This window comes from Lutra lutra, chromosome 5 (genome assembly GCF_902655055.1).
Source record: "Lutra lutra chromosome 5, mLutLut1.2, whole genome shotgun sequence".
In the NCBI taxonomy this organism is placed as follows: Eukaryota; Metazoa; Chordata; class Mammalia; order Carnivora; family Mustelidae; genus Lutra; species Lutra lutra.
Window position 1 is genome coordinate 123,687,339 of NC_062282.1, and position 21,175 is coordinate 123,708,513.

At 35.7% G+C, this 21,175-nt stretch overlaps 1 long non-coding RNA gene across 1 annotated transcript; it reads left to right on the top strand.

Moving 5' to 3' along the window:
- The first annotated feature begins 573 nt into the window (after window positions 1-573).
- LOC125099770 (uncharacterized) lies at window positions 574-20,269 on the top strand. Its single transcript, XR_007127343.1, has 5 exons — window positions 574-604; window positions 2,616-3,683; window positions 12,389-12,554; window positions 14,493-14,596; window positions 19,814-20,269. It is a non-coding gene; the product is annotated as an uncharacterized LOC125099770 (long non-coding RNA).
- Window positions 20,270-21,175: the final 906 nt, after the last annotated feature.

The window sequence follows — 21,175 nt, forward strand, 5'->3', positions numbered from 1 at the left end:
TTTGCTAGAATTTATAACATTGAATGGTATTCTGCAATCCTGAAAATTATAATTTGGAAAACCCATCTGATCATTTCTGATGATTCTACGAACTTTACTAACATACGGTTATGCTGGAGCTCTTAACTTGAAATGCCTGACCACTAATGGAAAGCCTAGAGGTATTAAAGAGTAAATTGTACTTATTGCCCTAGACAGAGACCAACCCATTCATGGTACATACCAGCAGAAGTTTACTGCTCTTAGAAACCATATACTTTCCTGATCTTATTTTACTGGAGGCTCTTCTTACAGATCATATTTTAGGGATTTTAGCAGGTCATTGACCTCTAGCTTTATATTCTTTTGGACTAAATTGTTGCCAGGTAGAGTATGTCTAATGGCCCCAACAGAGAGGCTACAACCGTCTATGAACAGGATGTGTCTTAATGCAAGGTTCTGATGCCATCCATCAGGCCCTCTAAGTCACATGGAATTATTTGTGATTTTTCAGAGACTTTATACTTCTCTCCATTTACCCTAAAATATCCTTCTCCTTTTTATACTTCATTTTTCAGGTCCCATTCCATGGAAGACATTCCTCAGTGGCTCAGTTCTGTGGCAGGTTTTTATCTAATGTGCCTTTATAGTGTGCCTCTATTGTCTATTTTGCAGTTGACTATTCATTCCACTAAATCATGCACTCCTTGAGGGAAAGAACTATAATTATATTTGTGTTTCTAGTAGTAGTTTAATGCTTATGGAATACCGTTTTTGTTATCTCTGAAACCTGGGTTCAAGTTCAAATGTGCCATTCATAAAGTGATTCAACCTGGAGGAACTATTTTTGAGCCTCAGTTTCTTCATCTGAGAAATGGGAAAAATGGTTTTACCTAATACAAGTATTTAAATTACATATATACGAAGCACTTAGCTCAGACCCTAGAGGATATTAGATGCTCAATAATTATTATAAAGTATTTCCAACAGATGTAGAATAAATATTTCAGTTCCCATACATACTTATTGAACTTGGATACTTAACAAACAGGAAACCATGTAATTATCTTGAATCACTGGCCCGTGGGAAAAAGTGTTAATCATCAAGCAAATAAAAAATACGGACAATGAGTAAGATCTGACAATTAGTTCATTACCATGCCATTGCAAACATTACCCTACCACCCACACATGTATTATTACATTTGTGTCAGTTACAATATTGCTATGAAGTTGCTTTCAAAATACTGAAATTGAGAGTTGTTATAACAGTTAGCTTGCTTTTGACTGATAAGAATGTTGTTGAAAGAACGGAGTTCTACCTCATTTTTATGACACAGAGAGTTTTTCATGGTCTTACTTCTTTGTCTCCTAACCTAGCTCTCCTCTCTGTTCCACATTTTTGGATTCCTGTCATAGGCAGTTTTATCATGAACACACTCATCTGGTAGTTTCCATTCCTCTCAATTTCCATAGCAAGACACTCAATCCTTTTTCAGGATTCAGATTATAAGGTGTTTTTGCTGATACAGCTTTTCCAATAATCTAGTTTATAATTTGCCATTTTATTTTTTGTGTTCCTACCATACCCTATAGAATTCATGTCATGTTTCTTCACATGGATATGTCTTCCTGCAAACCACATGTGGGCAGAACATGGTATACAGCAAATGCTTACTATTATCTAAGCAAAGCAATAAATGATACAGTATTTGAAGCATATTTGAGGCACATTATAGACTGTAATGCTTTCATTTCAATTCCACTTGTTCTCCATGTCCATTAATAAACATCTATTTATTGCTCATATTTTCAAAGGTGTCCTTAGGTTTCTTAAATATGCATTTGGATGTGTAGATTAGTGTATTTGCCTATAGTGATTTGGGAAGATAATTTCTACAGGGATCAGGGAGGTATGCTTATAATATTTAGGGATCTTTTATTTAAATGGAGATCTTATTCTGCCTTAGACACAACCAGTACATTGCCAGATGAGTAAGGTAATGAAATATGAGAACAGTGAAAATAAAGGCAGGATTTCCACACAAGACATACTGGACAGTATCCAATTTGTATATAAAATGAACTTATATAATTTGGTCAATGTGAAAACACTAAATTTAGATATGGGACCATGGTTCAAGTCAAATCAGACCAATAGAAGGAATATTCCAAGGTCAAACTCAGATGAATACTGCCTGAGTAAGATCAGTTGCAGGGCTGGAATTTGCTCAAAATAAGATGGAAACTTGGGGTGCCTGGGTGGCTCAGTGGCTTAAGCCTCTGCCTTCAGCTCAGGTCATGATCCCAGGGTCCTGGGATTGAGCCCCGCATTGGGCTCTCTGCTCAGCAGGGAGTCTGATTTCCCTCCTCTCTCTCTGCCTGCTTCTCTGCCTACTTGTGATCTCTGTCTGTCCAATAAATAAAATCTTAAAAAAAAAAAAAAAGATGGAAACTTGCCCTAGCCTACTTGGGCTGCTTCCTGTATCTGACCTATGTTTGAAGTGCAGACATCTTCTCATTCTCTTGCTCTCTCCTATCTGTCGTTTTTACCCTAGGTGTATGATAGGAACTGGGTTTTGGTTGCCCTTCCAAAGTACTCATATAACCTCTGCCTGTTCTTCCCCTTGCCCGAGGGGTTGTTTGGATATGAAAGTTGAGATGTGAATGGAAGTCCAGCCTCCACTCATTAGAAATGGGATCTTGTACAAGTCTCTTAAACTCCCTGAAGCACAGTTTCTGCCCTTCCTAAATGAGATTACACATCTTCACAGGGTATTTATAAAACTCTGTGGTGTAATGCCTATGAAAGCAGTAAGTAAACTGTCAAACACTATGCAAAGGTGAGTTTAATGCTATAAATCTGTGTTACGTTGTGCCAGTAGGCAAGGACTGTTTTATGCTGAACTCTCCAGTATTTTTTTTTAAGGGTGGTATTGGTAGAAGACATTATTCTTTTACAATCTGTTGAGAGGTAGAATGTGAACATGGGAACGTATCATGTTCCAGTCCACTCACTGGACAACCTTTGGGGTAACAGTTTGTCTATAGAGCCCAGTTTTCTATGTAGTTGAGGATTTAATCTTTTGTCTCAACACTTAAAAAATATTCTTGATGGAAATTGTTTAAAAATATATTTAAAGGTTGAAGGAGTTAGTGAAAAAGGATTGATGGATTATTTATTGTGAACAGAAGGAAATATAAAATATATTCTGGCTCTACTGATTGCCTTGTAAAGAGCATAGTCACCATGATTTTCCATTTTATTAGTAATTCAGGGGCATCATTATGAATATCAGTTACACTCTGCTATAACACTATAATGACTTCAGGGAATATACTGCATATTGGGTTATTTGCCTTTATATCCTCTAACTTCAAACTGCATTTTGAAATTTGTTTTATAATTTTTATTTCCTCCTCTGCTGTCTTTTCTCTTCACTATGGGGTAATACCTATATTAGCCTTGTTTTTTGCTTATTTATTACTTCCTCATAGAAGTCAAGAGAGCCAGTGTTTTCCAAATAGATCCACCTCTCTATAGGGCTCCCTCAGAAGAAGGCTATCGGGCACTCCAGGACTCTGAGAGCTGTAGAGAAACCTCCAACCTTCTCCACTCCATTAGATACTCAGAAACTTGCCCCCAGAGTGTGTCCCAGAAAAGTCAGAACTAATGATTGGGATAAGAAGCCAATGCTTTCCAGGTTATCACTCATTTCCTACGCTTTAATCCTTTCTGTCCAAGATATGTCCATTTTGGCCCCATCTCTCACCTCTGAATCTCCTCTAATGTGCCTTCTGGAAGTCATGAATGAAGGAGGCAAAGTCTATCTGGGGCTGAGAGAGCGACTATTGACTCAGACTGAAAAGCAACCCTGCCATTTGGGAGGTCAGCTGGGGGCAAATGTAGCTACAGAGTTAGTAGGACATAGCATGTCTGCAGAGTTCATGTGGCAACTGTAAAATTCCAGAAGGATTCCCCTTTCTGAGTGACTATTACATTTTAGATCCATGTTGCCATACTCATCTATTATTGGGGACAACCATTCGCTAAGCCACCCTCACTTCATAACAGCATTTAATCCGTAGTTAATTCTTATTTCTCCAAAATTTACCTCAGAAACTGCAACCAATCCAGAACTGATCCTTGCTTCCATTAGATGTTCCCTAGAATCCTTCAAGCAGGAACCCAGCCCTTACAAAGCATGCTTTCTCCTCCCTCTTGTTAAAAGCTGAATTCCATGGTTCTTCTGCAGTACCTTCCCTTGCTGCATCAAGTCATTAAATCTGATTTTATTGGACTACAGGTTTGTTCCTCCTCGTTTTTGGCCAATTAAAATGTAACATGATTTACTGACAAATCCCCGTTATCACTAACCTCTTTTCTGAACATAACATTAATATCATATTCTAACTGGATCTGCTCACTTCTTCACCTGAAGCCCTCCTCAAAGTAATAGCTATATTTTTTTTCATGTATCTTATACCACTGGGCCTACAGATGGACTATATGTCCTCTTGGCTGATTTCAGATCATTCTTCTCCTTACAAACTTTCACTTTTAAATCTTATTTCATCAGATTATATTACTGCCCTCCCCCTTCCTTGTGGTAACCATCTATTGCCATCATCTGCCTCACCCCTACTCTGCTATCTTCTATTCCCTGAAATGTTTAGCTCTTGGCTTATTGGCACTCTTTACCACAATATGGATTTTAATCCTTAGTGACTTCAGTATCTGTGTAGATGATACTTCCAATACCCTGGTTCCTCAGTCCTTGATTTTTCTCCTCTTTGTTGACTTTTGTCTTTAGCCCTGCCTATATCATTCACTCCCATGGTCATGTTTTTGATGCTGTCAATACATATAATTTAATTCCTCCATCATCTCAATTTCAGCTCCCTGAATACCAGCTCCTACTTTTTTCTCATGCTCTTGACTATCTCAGCTCCAATAATTTTTCAGTCCTACTGGGTATAATTCTACCAGCATTTTAGTGCCTGTAACCTCTGTGCCTTCAGTTCCCTCATTTTTGTCTTTATCATTATAATAACTTCTTATTTGATCATAAAAATCATGTTTAATCCAACTCTCCCCCTGCTCTATGTCTGCATGACTGAACATGACTGCAGAAGAACATAAAACCATGCTGTTTGATTTCATTTTATTTTATGATTTTTGCTTGACAAATTACATTTTGTATTGTGACAGAACATATTTAACATAAAATTTACCATTTTAACCATTTTGAAGTATACAATTCTTTGGGATTAAGTGCATTTACACCACCACCATCCATCACCAGACCTTCTTCATCTTCCCAAACTAGAATCTGTATCCATTAAACAACGGCTCTTCACTCCTCAACTCCCCAACCTACTGGCAACCGCCATTCTACTTTCTGTTTCTATGAATTTGACTATTCTAGGTACCTCAGGTAAGGACAATCATACGATATTTGTCCTTTTGTGGCTGGCTTATTTTGTTTAGCATGAAGTCTTCAAGGTTTGCCCATGTTGTAGCATTGTGTGGAATTATGTTCTTTTTTAGGGCTGTATGTATATATCATTTTTTATTTATCCATTCATGATTTCTTCCTAAATTTGTTATCACTTATCGCCTTTGAGACTCAATTCTGCCAAATTGTCTTACTCCTTTCCCACACTTATTTTACTCCGTCTCCTAGACTGTTATTTCATATCTTATTCTACTTTTTCAAATCCAAAAGACTTTACTTTTAGCTATTGATTTTGCTTTTTTATATTACTGAGAAATTAGAAGCATTCAAGAAAGAATGTCTGTAAGATTCCAGTGCCATATCTACCAATGAGCCTTAGCACTGACATACACTGTTTTCCCACCTTTCATTACCATCTATTTTGCACCAGCTTACTTTTCCTTTTTATAACTACTCAAGGTCATTGCTATAACAGTTGTCCTCTCTTTTGCCTACATCATCAGGTTTCCTTTTTAAAAATTTTTAATCTTTTTCCTGTTTTATGTATTTGACATTTAGCACTGTCTAGCTTTAAGGTGTACAGCATAATGACTTGATTTACGTATATTATAAAGTTGTCCCCCACAGACAGTTTGGTTGACATGCATCATCTTAAATAGATACAATTTTTTTTTTCCTTTGAGATGAGAACTGTCAGGATTTACTTTTTTTTTTTTTTTAAGATTTTACTTTTTTATTTTAGAGCAAGGGGGGAAGTATGGGGTGGAAGGGCAGAGGGAAAGGAAGGGAGAGAATCTTTAGCAGGCTCCACGCCCAGTGTGAACCCCACACAGAGCTTGATCTCATTACCCTTAGATTATGACCTGAATCAAAATCAAGAATCAGATGCTTAACCAAGTGAGGCACCCAGACACTCCCAGGATTTGCCTTCTTAATAACTTCCAAATATGCCATCCAGCAGTGTTACCTACAGTCATCATGTACATTATATGGGGGGGGAGGTATTTTTTGTTTTTTTCAGTTGAAAAATTGTGAACAGGCCGATTCAGGAAGACCTACTACCAAGTCACCATGAAGTCTAAGAATTACAGTTCTGAATTATTAATTGATCTAAAGCATATGCCTTCAATACATTTTTTTCCCAAGTTTTTATTTAAATTCTAGTTAGTTAACATATTGTGTAATATTGGTTTCAGGAGTAGAGTTTAGTGTTTCATCACTTACATACAACACCCTGTGCTCATCACAAGTGCCCTTTTTAATAGCCATCACCCATTTAGCTCATCCCTACACCCACCTTCCTCCATCAACCCTCACCTCGTTCTCTGTCCTTAAGAGTCTCTTTTGGTTTGCTCCCCCTCTCTCCTCTTTTTTTTTTTTTCCCCTTCTCACACGTCCATCTCTTTTGTTTCCTAAATTCTACATATGAGTGAAATTGTATGGTATTTGTCTTTCTCTGACTTATTTTACTTAGCATAATACACTGTAGCTCCATCCATGTTAACGCACATGGCAAGATTTCATTCTTTTTGATGGTTGAGTAATATTCCATTGCATATCTATATACACCACATCTTCCTTAGCCATTCACCAGTTGATGGATGCTTGGGCCCTTTCCATAGTTTGGCTGTTGTTGATAGTGCTGCTATAAACATTGAGATGTTTTCCATCAGCATACAATGTGCTGGAACTTCTCTCATCTTAAGAACAATAAAACTCTTCCTAATTTATTTTCTTCCTATCACCACTAGTTTTTCTCCTTAACTTTGCTATGAAGCCTCTGGAAAACATTCTCTATACTTTCTGCCTCAATTTCTTTTCTTAAGTTAGTTCTAGTCTATCTTTTGCTCTATCACTCTAGTGAAACATCTTTTATCAAGGTCACTAATGGCTTCCAAATTGTTAAATACAATCCAAATCTCAGTCCTCATGTTACTTGATACTTCTAAAATATTTAATACCACTGATCTTTTCCTTTGCTCTGATGCATTTTTCTTGCTTGGCTTTCTAGACAACTACTGTTCTTAACTTTTCTCCTATCCCACTGACCTTTTCTTATTAGTCTTCTTTGCTGCCTTCCTCCCCCCTCCCCCAGCCCCGTTTCTCTGATTTTTAAATGATAGAGGGCCTGGGTCCTAGTCCTTGATGCTCTTTGAATTTCTATATACTCCCAAATCTAAATGATCCTTCAAGATCTTAATGAGCCTTATATAACTATAATCTGACCACTTTACATAGTTTCTTCCTTTGCTTCCTAAATGTCTTTACTTAAATAATACTTTCTCAGGTTAGATCACATTGGACCCTCATACCCAATCACAGCAGTTTCTATTCTTTTTTCCTGTTAGCCTTTATTACTATTTAGCAAACTGTAATTTTTAGTTATGTACCTTTTGTATTGCCCATGAGAGCAAAGATTTTAATTCGTTTTGCTTTGTATCATAAACAAATACTATTGTACCCCCCCAATGCTTAAAACAATGCCTGACACATAGTTGGAGTTTAGTTAATATTTACTGGATGAGTGAATGAAAAATTGGTACTGAGAATTAGGAAATGTAAGATATTTAGAGCCGTGTGTACAAGAGAAAACAGGTCCTTGGTTATCTCCATGGTTTTCTGTGAGTAAAATTTTAGTTTTATGAAGTAGCAGCTTAATGACAAAAATAACAACTGAGTACTTATTATGTGCAGAAGCCATCCCACATGCTTTTTTCACTTCTTATTTAAGCCATACAATCATAAGAAATAGCTATCATTACCTCTGTTTTATAAATGAGGCTAAGCAACTTGTTCAGAATCACCTTGCTAGTAAGTGATTATGTTGGGATTCAAGATCATTTCATCTGACTCCAAAGTTCAATTTTTTTCCCACTATAATACATGGTTTACTTTTTGGTTCTTGGCTGGTATTTTGGTTAATGGGGTATTAATGTAAGCAATAAAGTAGTCAGAAAAACTGAATGATACGCCATTAAACCATTTGAGTTTATCATTTTCTTTATTATGCAGACTTAAGTATAATGCAGTTTTAATACCGTCTGTATTTGTGGGAGATCTGAATAGTCAAAATGTAGGGCAAGCATTGTTTTCATTTTTAATTGAAAATTAAAGATTGCCCTGTATCAAAATCTGCATACATGTAATAATAGAAATAGATATGCTTGACTTTTGTTAGTGTAATATTTGGTTATTAAAAATGGAATTTTATTTGGTTTGACTATTTCTTTTGCATTTAAGAGTCAATAAAAAAGCTCTCCTGAAGCTAATTTAAAAATAACAACAAATTCTCATGGATGTAATGCAAATATCTGCTGTGAGGCAAAGCCTGCTTCATTTTATTTATTTATTTCTGCATTCATTACATTGATTACACTGTAATGGGATTCAGGGACCCTAACAATGGAAGAGAAAATTAGATAGGTGCATGTGAGAGAAAATTAGCCAGCTATTTGTCCTACATTTGGACATGACATTGTGATTTTTGTTTTGAGTTTTGTAAATCATTCATTTTGGGACCATAATAAGCAACAAAGATATCATTCAATTTTCCAAATGTAATTTGGAGTAATTTTTTTCTCTTGATACATTTTTGATTATGGGATAAAATATATTGATAAATTAATCTTTCATATATAAATCAAAATAGATAAAAAATGTTCATTGTCAATTATATATACTTGAGTAACTGAATGGTTTAGGCATTAAAAGAACTGATTCCTAGTTCCAACATTTACATTTTCTTAATCTCTGTGCCTTGACTTCCTCCTCTGAAAACTCAGCATATCCCAAATCCTGTTTATTTTATGGATATATTGAAACTTTCATCAGGTAATTTATGAAAAATTACTTTGTAAGTTGGAGTTCCTATGTAAAAGTAAAATGAAAGTAGTTTTATTACTATCCTTTGGCATAAAGGGATTATTAAATTTTTTATCAATTTGGGGCACCTGGGTGGTTCCGTCAGTTAAGCACCCAACTCTTGCTTTCATCTCAGGTCATGATCTCATGGGTCATGGGATCAAGCTCCAGTTTGGGCTGCATGCTCAGCAGGGAGTCTGCTTGAAGATTCTCTCTGTCTCTGCCCCTCTCCAACCCCACAGGTGCATGCTCATGCACACACAGTCTCTCTCTCTGAAGTAAATAAATAAATCCTGAAAAAAAAAGTTTTTTCAACTTTATATTTTCTCCAAAATTGATGTAACATTCACCCTTCAAAGTTGTTTGTTAGTTAATGAAGAATTTCCTGGAGTATTAAGTAAGCCCTTTGTGGATTTACTGTACTGGTAAGGAATTAACATCCTAAAACTTACTCAGATTACATTTTCTTTCTCATGTTCCTTTTTCTGTTACTAAAATAATTAATGTTGATATTTAAATTGTTTCTATTTTTTGTGGTTATAAACAAGGCTGTAATGCATTTTTTGAGTGCATATGCCTTCCAGTATTTGTATAATTTAATCCTGACTTTTCTGGTTGACATGGTATGCAGTTTACAAGAGATTCTGCCTAGACACTATCTGGACTCAAATGGAAGAAACTTTTGTTAGCCTCTCCCCAGTTCTATTTTATTTTATTTTACTATTTTATTTTATTTTATTTCTCTGAGAGAGAGAGAGAGAAACTACATAGGAGGAGGAGCAGAGAGAGGGAGAAAGAGAGAATCTCAAGTAGACTCCCCACTGAGCACAGAGCCTGATGTGAGACTCAGTATCACAGCCCTGAGATCATGACCTGAGCTGAAATTGAGTCTGCTACCTAACCAACTGAGCCACCCCGGTGCTGCCAATTCTTCATTTTAAATCTATAATTTTAAATCTACAACATGATCACCTGAACATTGTATGCTACAATATATGTTAAGTATTGAATCATAACTTTTTTGTCAAAAAAGAAAAAGAAAAAATAAGACTTTTTGTTATTGATTTCTAGTTTCATTCTATTGTGGTCAGAGAACATATTTTGTATAACCTGTGTCCTTGGTTTTATGGCCCAGAATATGGTCCATCTTAGAAAATGTTCTGTTTGCACTTAAAAAGAATGTATATTCTGCCTTTTGTTAGGCAGAGTGTTTTATCGATGTCAACTAGATCAAGTTGGTTGTTAGTGTTATTCAAGTTTTCTATATTTGTATTAGTTTGCTAGGGCTTCTGTAATGAAATACCGCAAACTAAATATTCAAGGGTCTGAGGTCAATGTATGGGCAGAGCCATTCTTCTTCTGAAGGTATTAGGAAAAAGATTTATCCCAAGCCTCTCTTCTAGCTTCTGGTATTTTCCTGACTTGAGGTAGCATAACTCTAAAATTCACATAACATGTTTGTCTCTGTGTCCAAATTTCCTTTTTTTATGATCCAATCCAATCATATTGTACTGGGGACCTATGGTACACTGATAAGACCTTGTCGTAATTTAGCTAACTACCTCTGTAATGTTCTATTTCCAAATAAGGTCATATTCTGAGATATTGCGGGTTAGGACTTCAACATCTGAATTTTTGAGGGGACAAAATTTAACCCTTAACAATATCCTTACTGATTTTTGGTTTACTTTCCTATATATAATTGAAACAGGTATTAAAATCTCCAACTCTCTGTATTTGTCTATCTTTGTATTTCCTTATAGTTCTATCAGATTTTCTTTATGTATTTTCAAGTTCTATTATTAGGTACATAAGCTCTTACAACTGTTAAGTTCTCTTGATGAATTAACTCCTTTATCATTATAAAATAACCTCCTTCCTTCTTGGTGAATATATAATATTTTTTGTTTTGATATTGATTTTGTCAAATATTAATATAGACACTCAAGCTTTATTTTGATTTATGTTTATCTGTACTCATGTTTATCTGTCTATCTTATTAGTCATCTTTGCTCTTTTTTAATCTCTATCTCATTTCTCTGAATTTATGAACTATGGATTCTTAGAAATGTCTTGACACATAGGCCGTGTGAAGATTTGAAACAAAATGTTTAATAACTTAAATGCTCCTCACTGAAGAGACCTCAGTAGATGAAGAGGTCTCATTATTTTCTATTATTTTCAGCCAGCAACATGCACATGATGCATAGAAAAGATCTTGGGGAACTGTGCAAGATGTCCAAGTTATTTCTCTGCTTTGACTGTGGCCCTTAATTTTGGGTATCCTTGAAATTATTAGTAAAGTTTGATAGTAAGAACTCTAATTTGTGGGAATCTGATCCTTTCGACAATCAGATCCTTTTGTTGGCTCATATGCTTAAACATTTAGATGCACATCTGTCAAAAAAAGAATTTTAAATTTTCTAAAACATTTTGATTTTTTCAAAAAGATTTTATTTATTTATTTGACATACAGAGATTACAAGTAGGCAGAGAGGCAGGCAGAGAGAGAAAGATGCAGGTTCCCCTCTGAGCAGAGAGCCCATTGCAGGGCTTGATCCCAGGACCCTGAGATCATGACCCGAGGTGAAGGCAGAGGCTTTAACCCACTGAGCCACCCAGGCGCCCCTAAAACATTTTGATTTTTAAGGTCCCATGGGGAGTAGCTGAGGTATATGGCCTGAGGGATAGTAGGGAAATAAGCTTTCCAATTAAAGATTTATTACTCTCTTCAGATTTAAAACAGATGAATAGCAACTTTAAAACTGGCAATAGTTATCCCAAAGTTCTTATCCCTAGTAAATCTGTTACTGTTTTCACCTCTTCTATATTCTAACATGGGTTCCACAGGTAGAAGGAAGTTTTCTTGAACTTACTGAGAAGAGGGATGATTTGTGTAAATGAGGGTCCCCTGCTATTAGCTGAGTTCCCTCTTGTCTTCCCTGGTCAGCATGTGCTTGCTGGCATATGCTGCTGTGTTGTGAGCTGGTGAGACTCATCTTCTGATCTCTCTGCAAGACCAATGAATAGGGGAATGTCTCTCTCAGTCTATAGACTAGGCATCATCTTGAAATCTGCTCTTCCTGTAGGTCCACTGAGACTTAGTCATATCGCCCCTCAAGCCCCAAGACCTTGAATCACTCATCCCTCACCATAATGGCCTTATGTCAGAACCACTGGCTTCAGACTATGTGTGAATGCTTGGATATTTTTTGTAACCCATGGACTCAAAGGAATCATGTGGACAAAGGAGAGGTATGCTTCCTCCTACCCTCTTTGGCTGAAATGTTCTCCACACAATTTCTAATTTTTTGCAGCTGTTTCATATTGTGGTAGATGATTTTCCTCTAGAATCTCTAGGGGTGAGTGAGGCAAAAGCCTATAGAATTTCAACTTTACCCTGTCTTATGCTTTGCTGTCACTGACTCTTGCTAATAGGGGCAATAATAAAGAGCTTGACATCCAACCTTTTTGCTCTACTCTTGGTACTTGCTATCCCTTTTAGCTTATCTCTTGCAATCTTCTTTCCTCTGTTGAAGGAGTTTCTCTATAACATAAACATTTACTTTCTATTTCATGACCTTCTTTGAACCCATCTTCTGCTTCCTGATGCAGTAAATCTCAAACTAATACTTAATGTCTGAGCACTGTAGGAGGACATGATTTATGGGATCATAATCATATATTGGTTTGAGATTTCCAAAGTTATTGTCCCCAATTTGCAAGTCAAACCTACTACAAATGAAGGAAGCAGATCAGAGAGTGTTCAGATTTTATTAAGAAGATTTCCAGGGGTGTTGGAACTAGATGAAGTTGTAGGGATGAATTGCCATTTATTAAAAAAAAAATTGTCTGCAAGGGGAGCTAGATGGTGGTGCAAAGCATAGTATAATTAAATGAGGTATGAGGGTCCTGCTGACTCCTTCAATACACAGGACACTTATCATAGTTTATTTCATATAATGCTTTTCATTAACTTTGTAAGTTAGATTTTTTAAAACATAAACACTCCTTCATCTGTAAAGAGCTGGTAAAGAAAGTTACAGCTAATTGTGACAGGGACAGAATATGAACTCAGAAATCCCTGTTTTGTGAATCCCAAACCTGTGTCTATCTATCATATCATTCTATAGGTGCTGTAAAAAACCCGAGGCTCATGTCTGCAGAACTATAGACAGTCTGTAATCTACCCCATAGCACCCATGAAAGGAATAAACAGGCTATTGTGTTCTATGTGATTTTTTCCCATTTAAGTAAAGCCTATACACACCTATTTTTCTGATTAAACTCTTATAGATATACACATTGGTGGGGAGACTATTCCTGAGTGTTGCATAGCTGTAGGGAAAAAACCCTGACAACTGATAAGTGAAACAAAGTTTAGGATTTGTAAAGGAGGTAACTATAAATGTACATTAGTGTTTGGGGAGAAACAAAGTGAAACATTTTTAGTAAAGGATATCATAGATGCTTAAAAATATGTTGCTATAAAAAACTTAAATTGGGCTCAACAGTTCTTGAGACTTTGATCTAAATCAAAAGGTTTTTGGACAGCTTATGGATTTTTTCTTCCCTGAAACTGTTGGAAATCATAGATTTGAAAAGGAATTTCACACAGATATGATTATCACAGCAGTGATAAGCTGTTATCTCTACAGAACAGAAGGAGTCAAGTCAGTGTTTTATGGGACAAGGTTCCTTAGCCATGGAGATACCGGAGGCTGGTGTGGCAAAGCCAGCTGAAAACATGGGATATTATGCATGTTAAAGGAATCCCAATGAAGTTTCACCAAGAGAAACTTCACCAAGTCACTTACATATAAATAAGGTGCTTTCATATTGAATGGCTTGGAAATGGGAACTTTTGCTCTTTCTCCATGAATTTTAATTTAACAAGAATGTATAGCCATATGAGCTAAAATGTTATCATCTGAAGCCATAATCTCCACATTTTCCAAATTGCACCCCTTATTAGTAAAATATTTTAAAGCACACTTCTCCAAATTATATTCCTTTTATTTATTTAAAAATTTTGGCATTAATATATATTATAAAAGCACACAAATGGAAATTTAAAGCACCAGTAAAATGAAATAATAACATAAAAATTTTAAAAAACTTTTTGCTTTTACTTAAAATACTAATATTTTTAATACAAATAAGATTGAGTGTATTTCATTCTTTTTGAAATAGGTGGTTGAACATTTTTTGTGATCCAGTTTTTTGAAGGTATTATTCTAAGGCCATAAAATGTGGAGGGGATCTAATACCATAGCTAGATTTCTGTGGGTTCTCAAGTGAGTTAAGAGTTTTATCATCACTTTGGCTTTAATTTGTTATTCTTATTGGGTGTCATTTACAGATCTGACCTCTAAACTGTTTTGTGCTCAATGCAGAGAATCAGTAACTTTCTTTTTCACAAACTGCATTGGGATGTTTGATATCTCTGCTCTTAAATGTTATCGGTTCTCCTAATATCAAGACTTTCTCATGGACCAACTTTGCCCATGGGCTCGGGCCTCTTACAAGTGGATTCTGCTTCCTCTCAAATCCTCCTCTGTTGTTACTCTTACTCAGCTCCTTCCATATCCAATTATATTTCATATAATTTATATAATTTCATTTAATAATTATATATATATATTTGTTTATATATCACAAACCACTAGTCTCAATAAAGAATTTACAGAGACTTTAAATGTCTTCCTTTCCTTTCTTCCTCCATCATCCCTCTATAGAAGGAAGGGAAGAGGACCTAGATTCAGTTTACACTCTGAATGATGCAGTTGTCTTCAGAAAGCAGAAATGGTTAAAAATAGTTTTGTTTTTAACTGAGCTGAAATTCACATAACATAAAATTATCCCTTTTAAAGTATACAATGCGGTAGCACTTAGTACATTCATAATGCTGTGCAACTACCACTTCTGTCTAGCTCAAAAACATTTTCCTTAGCTCAGATGCAACCTCATTCCTATTAAACAGTCATTCTCTATTTCCTCTTGTCCCAGCCCCTGGCAGCAACGTCATAGAACATATGACCTTCTGTGTCTGATTTGTTTTACTTAGTACAACATTTGCGAGATTCAGCCTTGTTGTAGCATGTATCAGCACTTTATAATGGTTGAGTAATATTCCATTTCTTATACATACTATATTTGTTTATCCATTCATCTGTTAATTATCCGTTAATTATCCATTCATTTGTTAATGGACATTTCTACCTTTTGGCTGTTGTGACTAGTGCTACTTTAAGTGCTACTTTAAGTACTTTGTGTACAAGCATTTGGTATAATTTTGGTTTTAAATAAAATTTCTCATTCCTTAATACTATTTTCTCTTTTGTATGTTTAATCAATTTCTACAGTGATCTGACATCTATTGGGGTACTTGAATTTTATACTGATCACTACTTTGGCTTTCCATTCACAGCCCTACTCTACCTGCTGGGGAGCTTCTGTTTTAACTCTTTTCCTCAGGAGGGCGTGGAGACTAGATTTGGCCAATGCTTTGGTCCTGGATCACCCTGCGGCTCACTGGTGTAAGTGGGAAAGAATGTTGAGTCACTGCCTAAAGACATGCAGTATGAAGCTGAGGCAAGAGTGATCATTTGAAAGGAAGACCCAGGAGTATTGGGCCTTGGAAGCTGAAGGAAACAGGGGCAATAGTTTAAAGCCAGGTTCTGGGATTCAGTGGACATGATTTAAGACAAAGACACATTTCTGTCCCATTCCTATGTTCTTTTAGTGCATATGTCTCATATTTTTGTGACTTGCTTTGTCTTTTTGAGGTTAAATGTAACCTCCGCCATCAGCTAGAGGCTAGGTATTACTTCTTCTTATCCCATAAATCAGAATCAAAAGACTGCTGTCATCACTTTTGTTAGTGATCAGTTGTATTGATAAAAAGTTGACTTAAACTTTGTTACTTTTCATCTAAGGCTTCTGTGCTACATTGGAAGCATGCAGGGATAACAAGTGAGAAGCAATTGTAAGGAGAGAGCATTATTAACACTCAGTTGCAACTTCTGAGCCATGAGTTAACTGCTTGTCTACAAATCTATGTGTATGTGGTTTTTTTTCCCCAGCTAGTCAATTCCTCCTAAATCTTCGAGCAATTGTATAATCAATGTGGCTGCTTAAACACTTAAGGCAGATGGAGTCAATAAAATTTCCTAAAGAAATTGGAATTAACTCTGTGTTGCCTTTTATTCTGTGGAAAAAGAGATTATGTTTATTGTTCATTTGACAGGTTTTTATTTGCAGGTTTACTTGAGGGAGTCAAAATTAAAGCAAATAAATGTTAGAGGGAGAATATTGCTTATAGTGAAGACTAAGAATATTATATGGATTTTTTATTGTTAACATTTTTATTTTTTCTAATTTTATTGAAGCATAATCAACATAAAATTATATATATAATAGGTATGTGATAGTTGAACAAGCATATACATTGTGAAAGAATTACCACACAAATTAATTCATACATTCATCATCTTATATTATTACCTTTTGTGTGTGTGTATGTGTGTGTTGAGAATAGTTAAAATCTATTATCTACTAGATTTCATGTCCAATGCATTATTGTTAACTGTAGCCACTATACTGCACATTAGATTCCCAGAATTTATTCATTTTATAACAGAAAATTTATGCCCTTTGATCAACATCATCCCAACATCTATCCTCTATCCCCTGGTAACCACCATTCTACTTTTTATTTCTGAGTTCAACTTTTTAGATGACACATATAAGTGACATCATATATATTTGTCTTTCTATGTCTAGATTGTTTACTTAGCATGATGTCCAATCCACGTGGTTGTAAATAGCAGGATTTCCTTCTTTCTCGTAGCTGAATAATATATAAATACATATATGTATGTATGGTATATACATATATACCACACCTTCTTTATCCATTAAAATGTTTGGTGGACACTTAGGTTGTTTCCAGGTCTTGGCTATTGTGAGAAATGCTGCAATGAACATAGGAGTGCAGATAACTCTTCAAAATACTGGTTTCTTTTGGATATATGCCCAGAAGTGGGATTGCTGGATCATATGTTAGTTCTATTTTTAAATTTTTGAAAAACCTCCTAAATTTTGAAAAACCTGATACAGCCATTTATCAGTTTACATTCCTACCAACAGTGTACAAGGGTTCCCTCTTCTCCTCGACAATACTTTTATCTCTTTGTCTTTCTCATACAAGCCATCCTAACAGATATGAGGTGATATTTCATTGTAGTTTTGATTTGCATTTCCCAGATTAGTGATGTTGAGCGTGTTAGTTGTCTACATATGTGTGAGTCTGTTTCTGGGCTCTGTTTTCTATTCCATGGGTCTCTTGACCTGTTTTTATGCAAGTACCATACTGTTTTGATTATTATAGCTTTAGAGTGTAGTTTGAGATAATTAAATGTGATGCCTTCGGGTCTGTTCTTCTCTCTCAAGATGGCTTTGGCTATTTGGGGTCTTTTGTGGTTCCTGTAAACTTTAGAATTGTTTTTGCTATTTCTATGAAAAAATGCCATTGGAATTTTGATAAGGATTGCATTGAATCTGTACATTGGTTTGGTTAGTAAGAACATTTTTACAATATTAATTTTTCTAATTCAAGAACATAGGATATTTTTCCATATTTTTATGTCTCCTCATTTTTTCTGTCATTAGTGTCTTATAGTTTTCAGTGTACAAGCCTTTCTTTTCCTTGGTTAAATTTATTCCTAAGTATTTTGTTCTTTCTGATGCTATTGTAAATGGAATTGTTTTCTTAATTTCTTCTTCAGGAAATTTGTTGTTAGTATATAGAGATGCCATTGATTTTCTAGTGTTGATTTTGTATCCTATGACATTATTGAATTTGACTATTATTCTGTGTATTTTGAAGGGCAAACTTTTTAATTTGAATAAACCCTGACTTCTTGATTTTTTTTAATCATTTTTTAAATTTATTTTCAGCATAACAGTATTCATTGTTTTTGTACCTCACCCAGTGCTCCATGCAGTCCATGCCATCTCTAATACCCACCACCTGGTTCCCCCAACCTCCCACTCCCCCCACCTCTTCAAACCCTTCAGATTGTTTCCTTTTATGGACTATACATATTTTTGTTGTATTTTAAAGATCTTTGCCTAACCCAAGGTCACAATTTTCCCCTATGCTTTCCTCTAAAGATTTTATGACTTTCATTTACATTTAGGCCTATGATCCATTTTAATTTAGGCTTCCAATACATTTTGATACCAATTATAATAGAAGACATTGGATATACTAGTTATAATAGTTGTTTGGTTGTAAGAAGCATGAACTTACTTAAGTGTTTCAAGTAAAAGTAAATTTATTGAATGAATACTGGGAAATCTGATGGAGGCTAATTTTAGAAGTATAATAGGGTCTCATGAGAATTGGAGTCATTAGGCATCTTCTCTCTCTTGTTCTTCTTTCTAATTTGTCCACATAAACTCAGGTTTGTACTTTGGCCAAAATGTCCCTTTTCTTCAACACTTTTGAGAAACCCAGGTCTGTTGGAAGCATTTGCCATTGGACTACTCATACGTTTTCTCTGTTTTCTACCTTTATGTCACCTTCTTGGCTTCCAGATTGTTGGTTTACTATTCATTTTTGTATGAGTGTGCTTTTGCTTCATATACTTTCCTGATGTCAGTAGATGTGAACCTTACTTAAAATAATTCCTTTTCTAGCTTGTTCCCATGGTTTTGCATGGGCTGTTACCAGGTTTCTCATTACTATTAGGTGAAAATAATCCAGATGTTTGAAAGTTTTTTAGGATCATGAATCTTAAACTTGCCTAAATGGTTAAAAAGTGTTATCCTTGGGGTGCCTGGGTGGCTCAGTGGGTTAAAGTCTCTGCCTTCAGCTCAGGTCATGATTCAGGGTCCTGGGATCGAGCGCCTCATTGGACTCCCTGGTCACTGGGGAACCTGCTTCCCTTCCTCTCTCTCTGCCTGCCTCTTTGCCTACTTGTGATCTCTGTCAAATAAATAAATAAAATCTTTAAAAAAAAGTGTTATCCTTTATTGCATTACCATTTAAAAAGAATTAATATGACTATTTGACAATAAAAGAAGGCCTCTTTCTTATTTTGCAGATCAACTGAAGTTTTTATCTTCATTCAGGAAATAGAATCTGGATGACCCTTATTATAACATGTTATATAGTGACTATAATACTGACTAGAGAATAGTTGAGGCATTAGGTGACTTATTTCTATTGCAAATGCTAAATTCTGACCTCCATCCCATTCTAAGCCATTAATTGGGAACTTGGGAAATTTTAATTGAAAACTTTCTACAAGCTTCCATAAAGGGCTAGTCCTCTTCTGTTTCCTTCTACATCTGTGTTACACATCTCACTCTGCTTTGTGCCCCAGGAAGCTGTTATGTGGGCTATGTAAATAGTTGCCTAGATCTCTGGATTTTGTTTGGGTTTGGCAAATTGGAAGTCCTAATCAAAATGAGTAACTATCTTTTTTTTCTTTTTCTCCACACAGAAAGAAAAGTATGATTTGAACCTCTGATCTTTTCTTGTGAAATCTGTTGGTGTATGTGATCTGGATGGTTGGTGCAAAGCTGCTTTTGTAAAGAAGTATCAGTCATCAGGAGTGCTACTGGCCTTTCCCAGCAGACAGTGTTTTTCTTTCTATTCCTTCTTTTCCTCTTTATCCTCACCTTTTTCCTTTTTATTTTTGAAGTTGTGCCATACTGTGTACATAGAATTTTCTATGCCAAAGTGAGGGTCAACTAAATCCTTAAGTGTCAAGACATGTCAAGAAGTACAATTATGACTTTTGGAAACTTTGGTCAGATCAAGGATTTAAAAAAGAGGTCAAAGGGGTGCCTGGGTAGTTCAGTCAGTTAAACGTCTGCCTTCAGCTCAGGTCATGATCCTGGAGTCCTGGAATCAAGTCCCCCATCAGACTCCCTGCTCAGTGGAGAGCCTGCCTCTCCCTCTCCCTCTGCTGCTCTCCCTGCTTGAATTCTCTCTCCCTCTCTGTCAAATAAATAAATAAACAAATAAAATCTTTAAAAAAAAAAGGAAAAGCAAAGAAAAGAGGTCAAAGAGTTAGAAGTTAGAAAATTGTCTTGGTAGACTTCTGTTGTCATTCTGTGAATTCCTACCTACATCTCAGACAAAGGGATGCAAGAATTCAGGGGCTCTCTTACTCAGACCTGACAAGCTGAGTTAGTCTTTGATTGCAAGAGGAAAGTCAGATTTTAGCCCACAGTTTAATAGAATAAAGGAACCATGAGTGTTTCCTGGGGATCAGAGGTAGATCCCATAGGACAGAGCACGCCAGAGATCTGGTTTTGGTTTTACCCAAAAGAGGGAGTGATGGGATTCCAATGGTGAGAGTCTGTGTACAGTGACATCAGACAACCAGGAGCAGACTCATGAAGGAACAGAATAATATATCATTAATGTTATAGAATTTGAAGTCAGAAGGGCCCAGGACAGGAGCTTCTGTTGGGTTCAAAAAAGCATCCACAGGAGAAGGAATCAGCTTGAAACATCTGCTGTGCATGTTGTGGTCTAGTATACAACACATTTAAAAGTGTCCTATGGGCATATGATCCTCTCTGTATGATATAGAGTTAGGAATAATGTTTTTTCCATTTAAAGTTTATTATTGAAGTATAGTTGACATATAATGTTATATGAGTTTCAGGTGTACAAAGTAATTCAACAATTCTACACATTACTCATATACTAACCATGATAAGTGTAATCACCATCCATTACTGTACATTTTATTCTTCTTAATTATAATTGATTTCCTTTATGACACTTATTTTTACTTACTTGAATGAACATAAATAATTGGTTGTTGAAGACTGCCATTCAAATTTTGTTT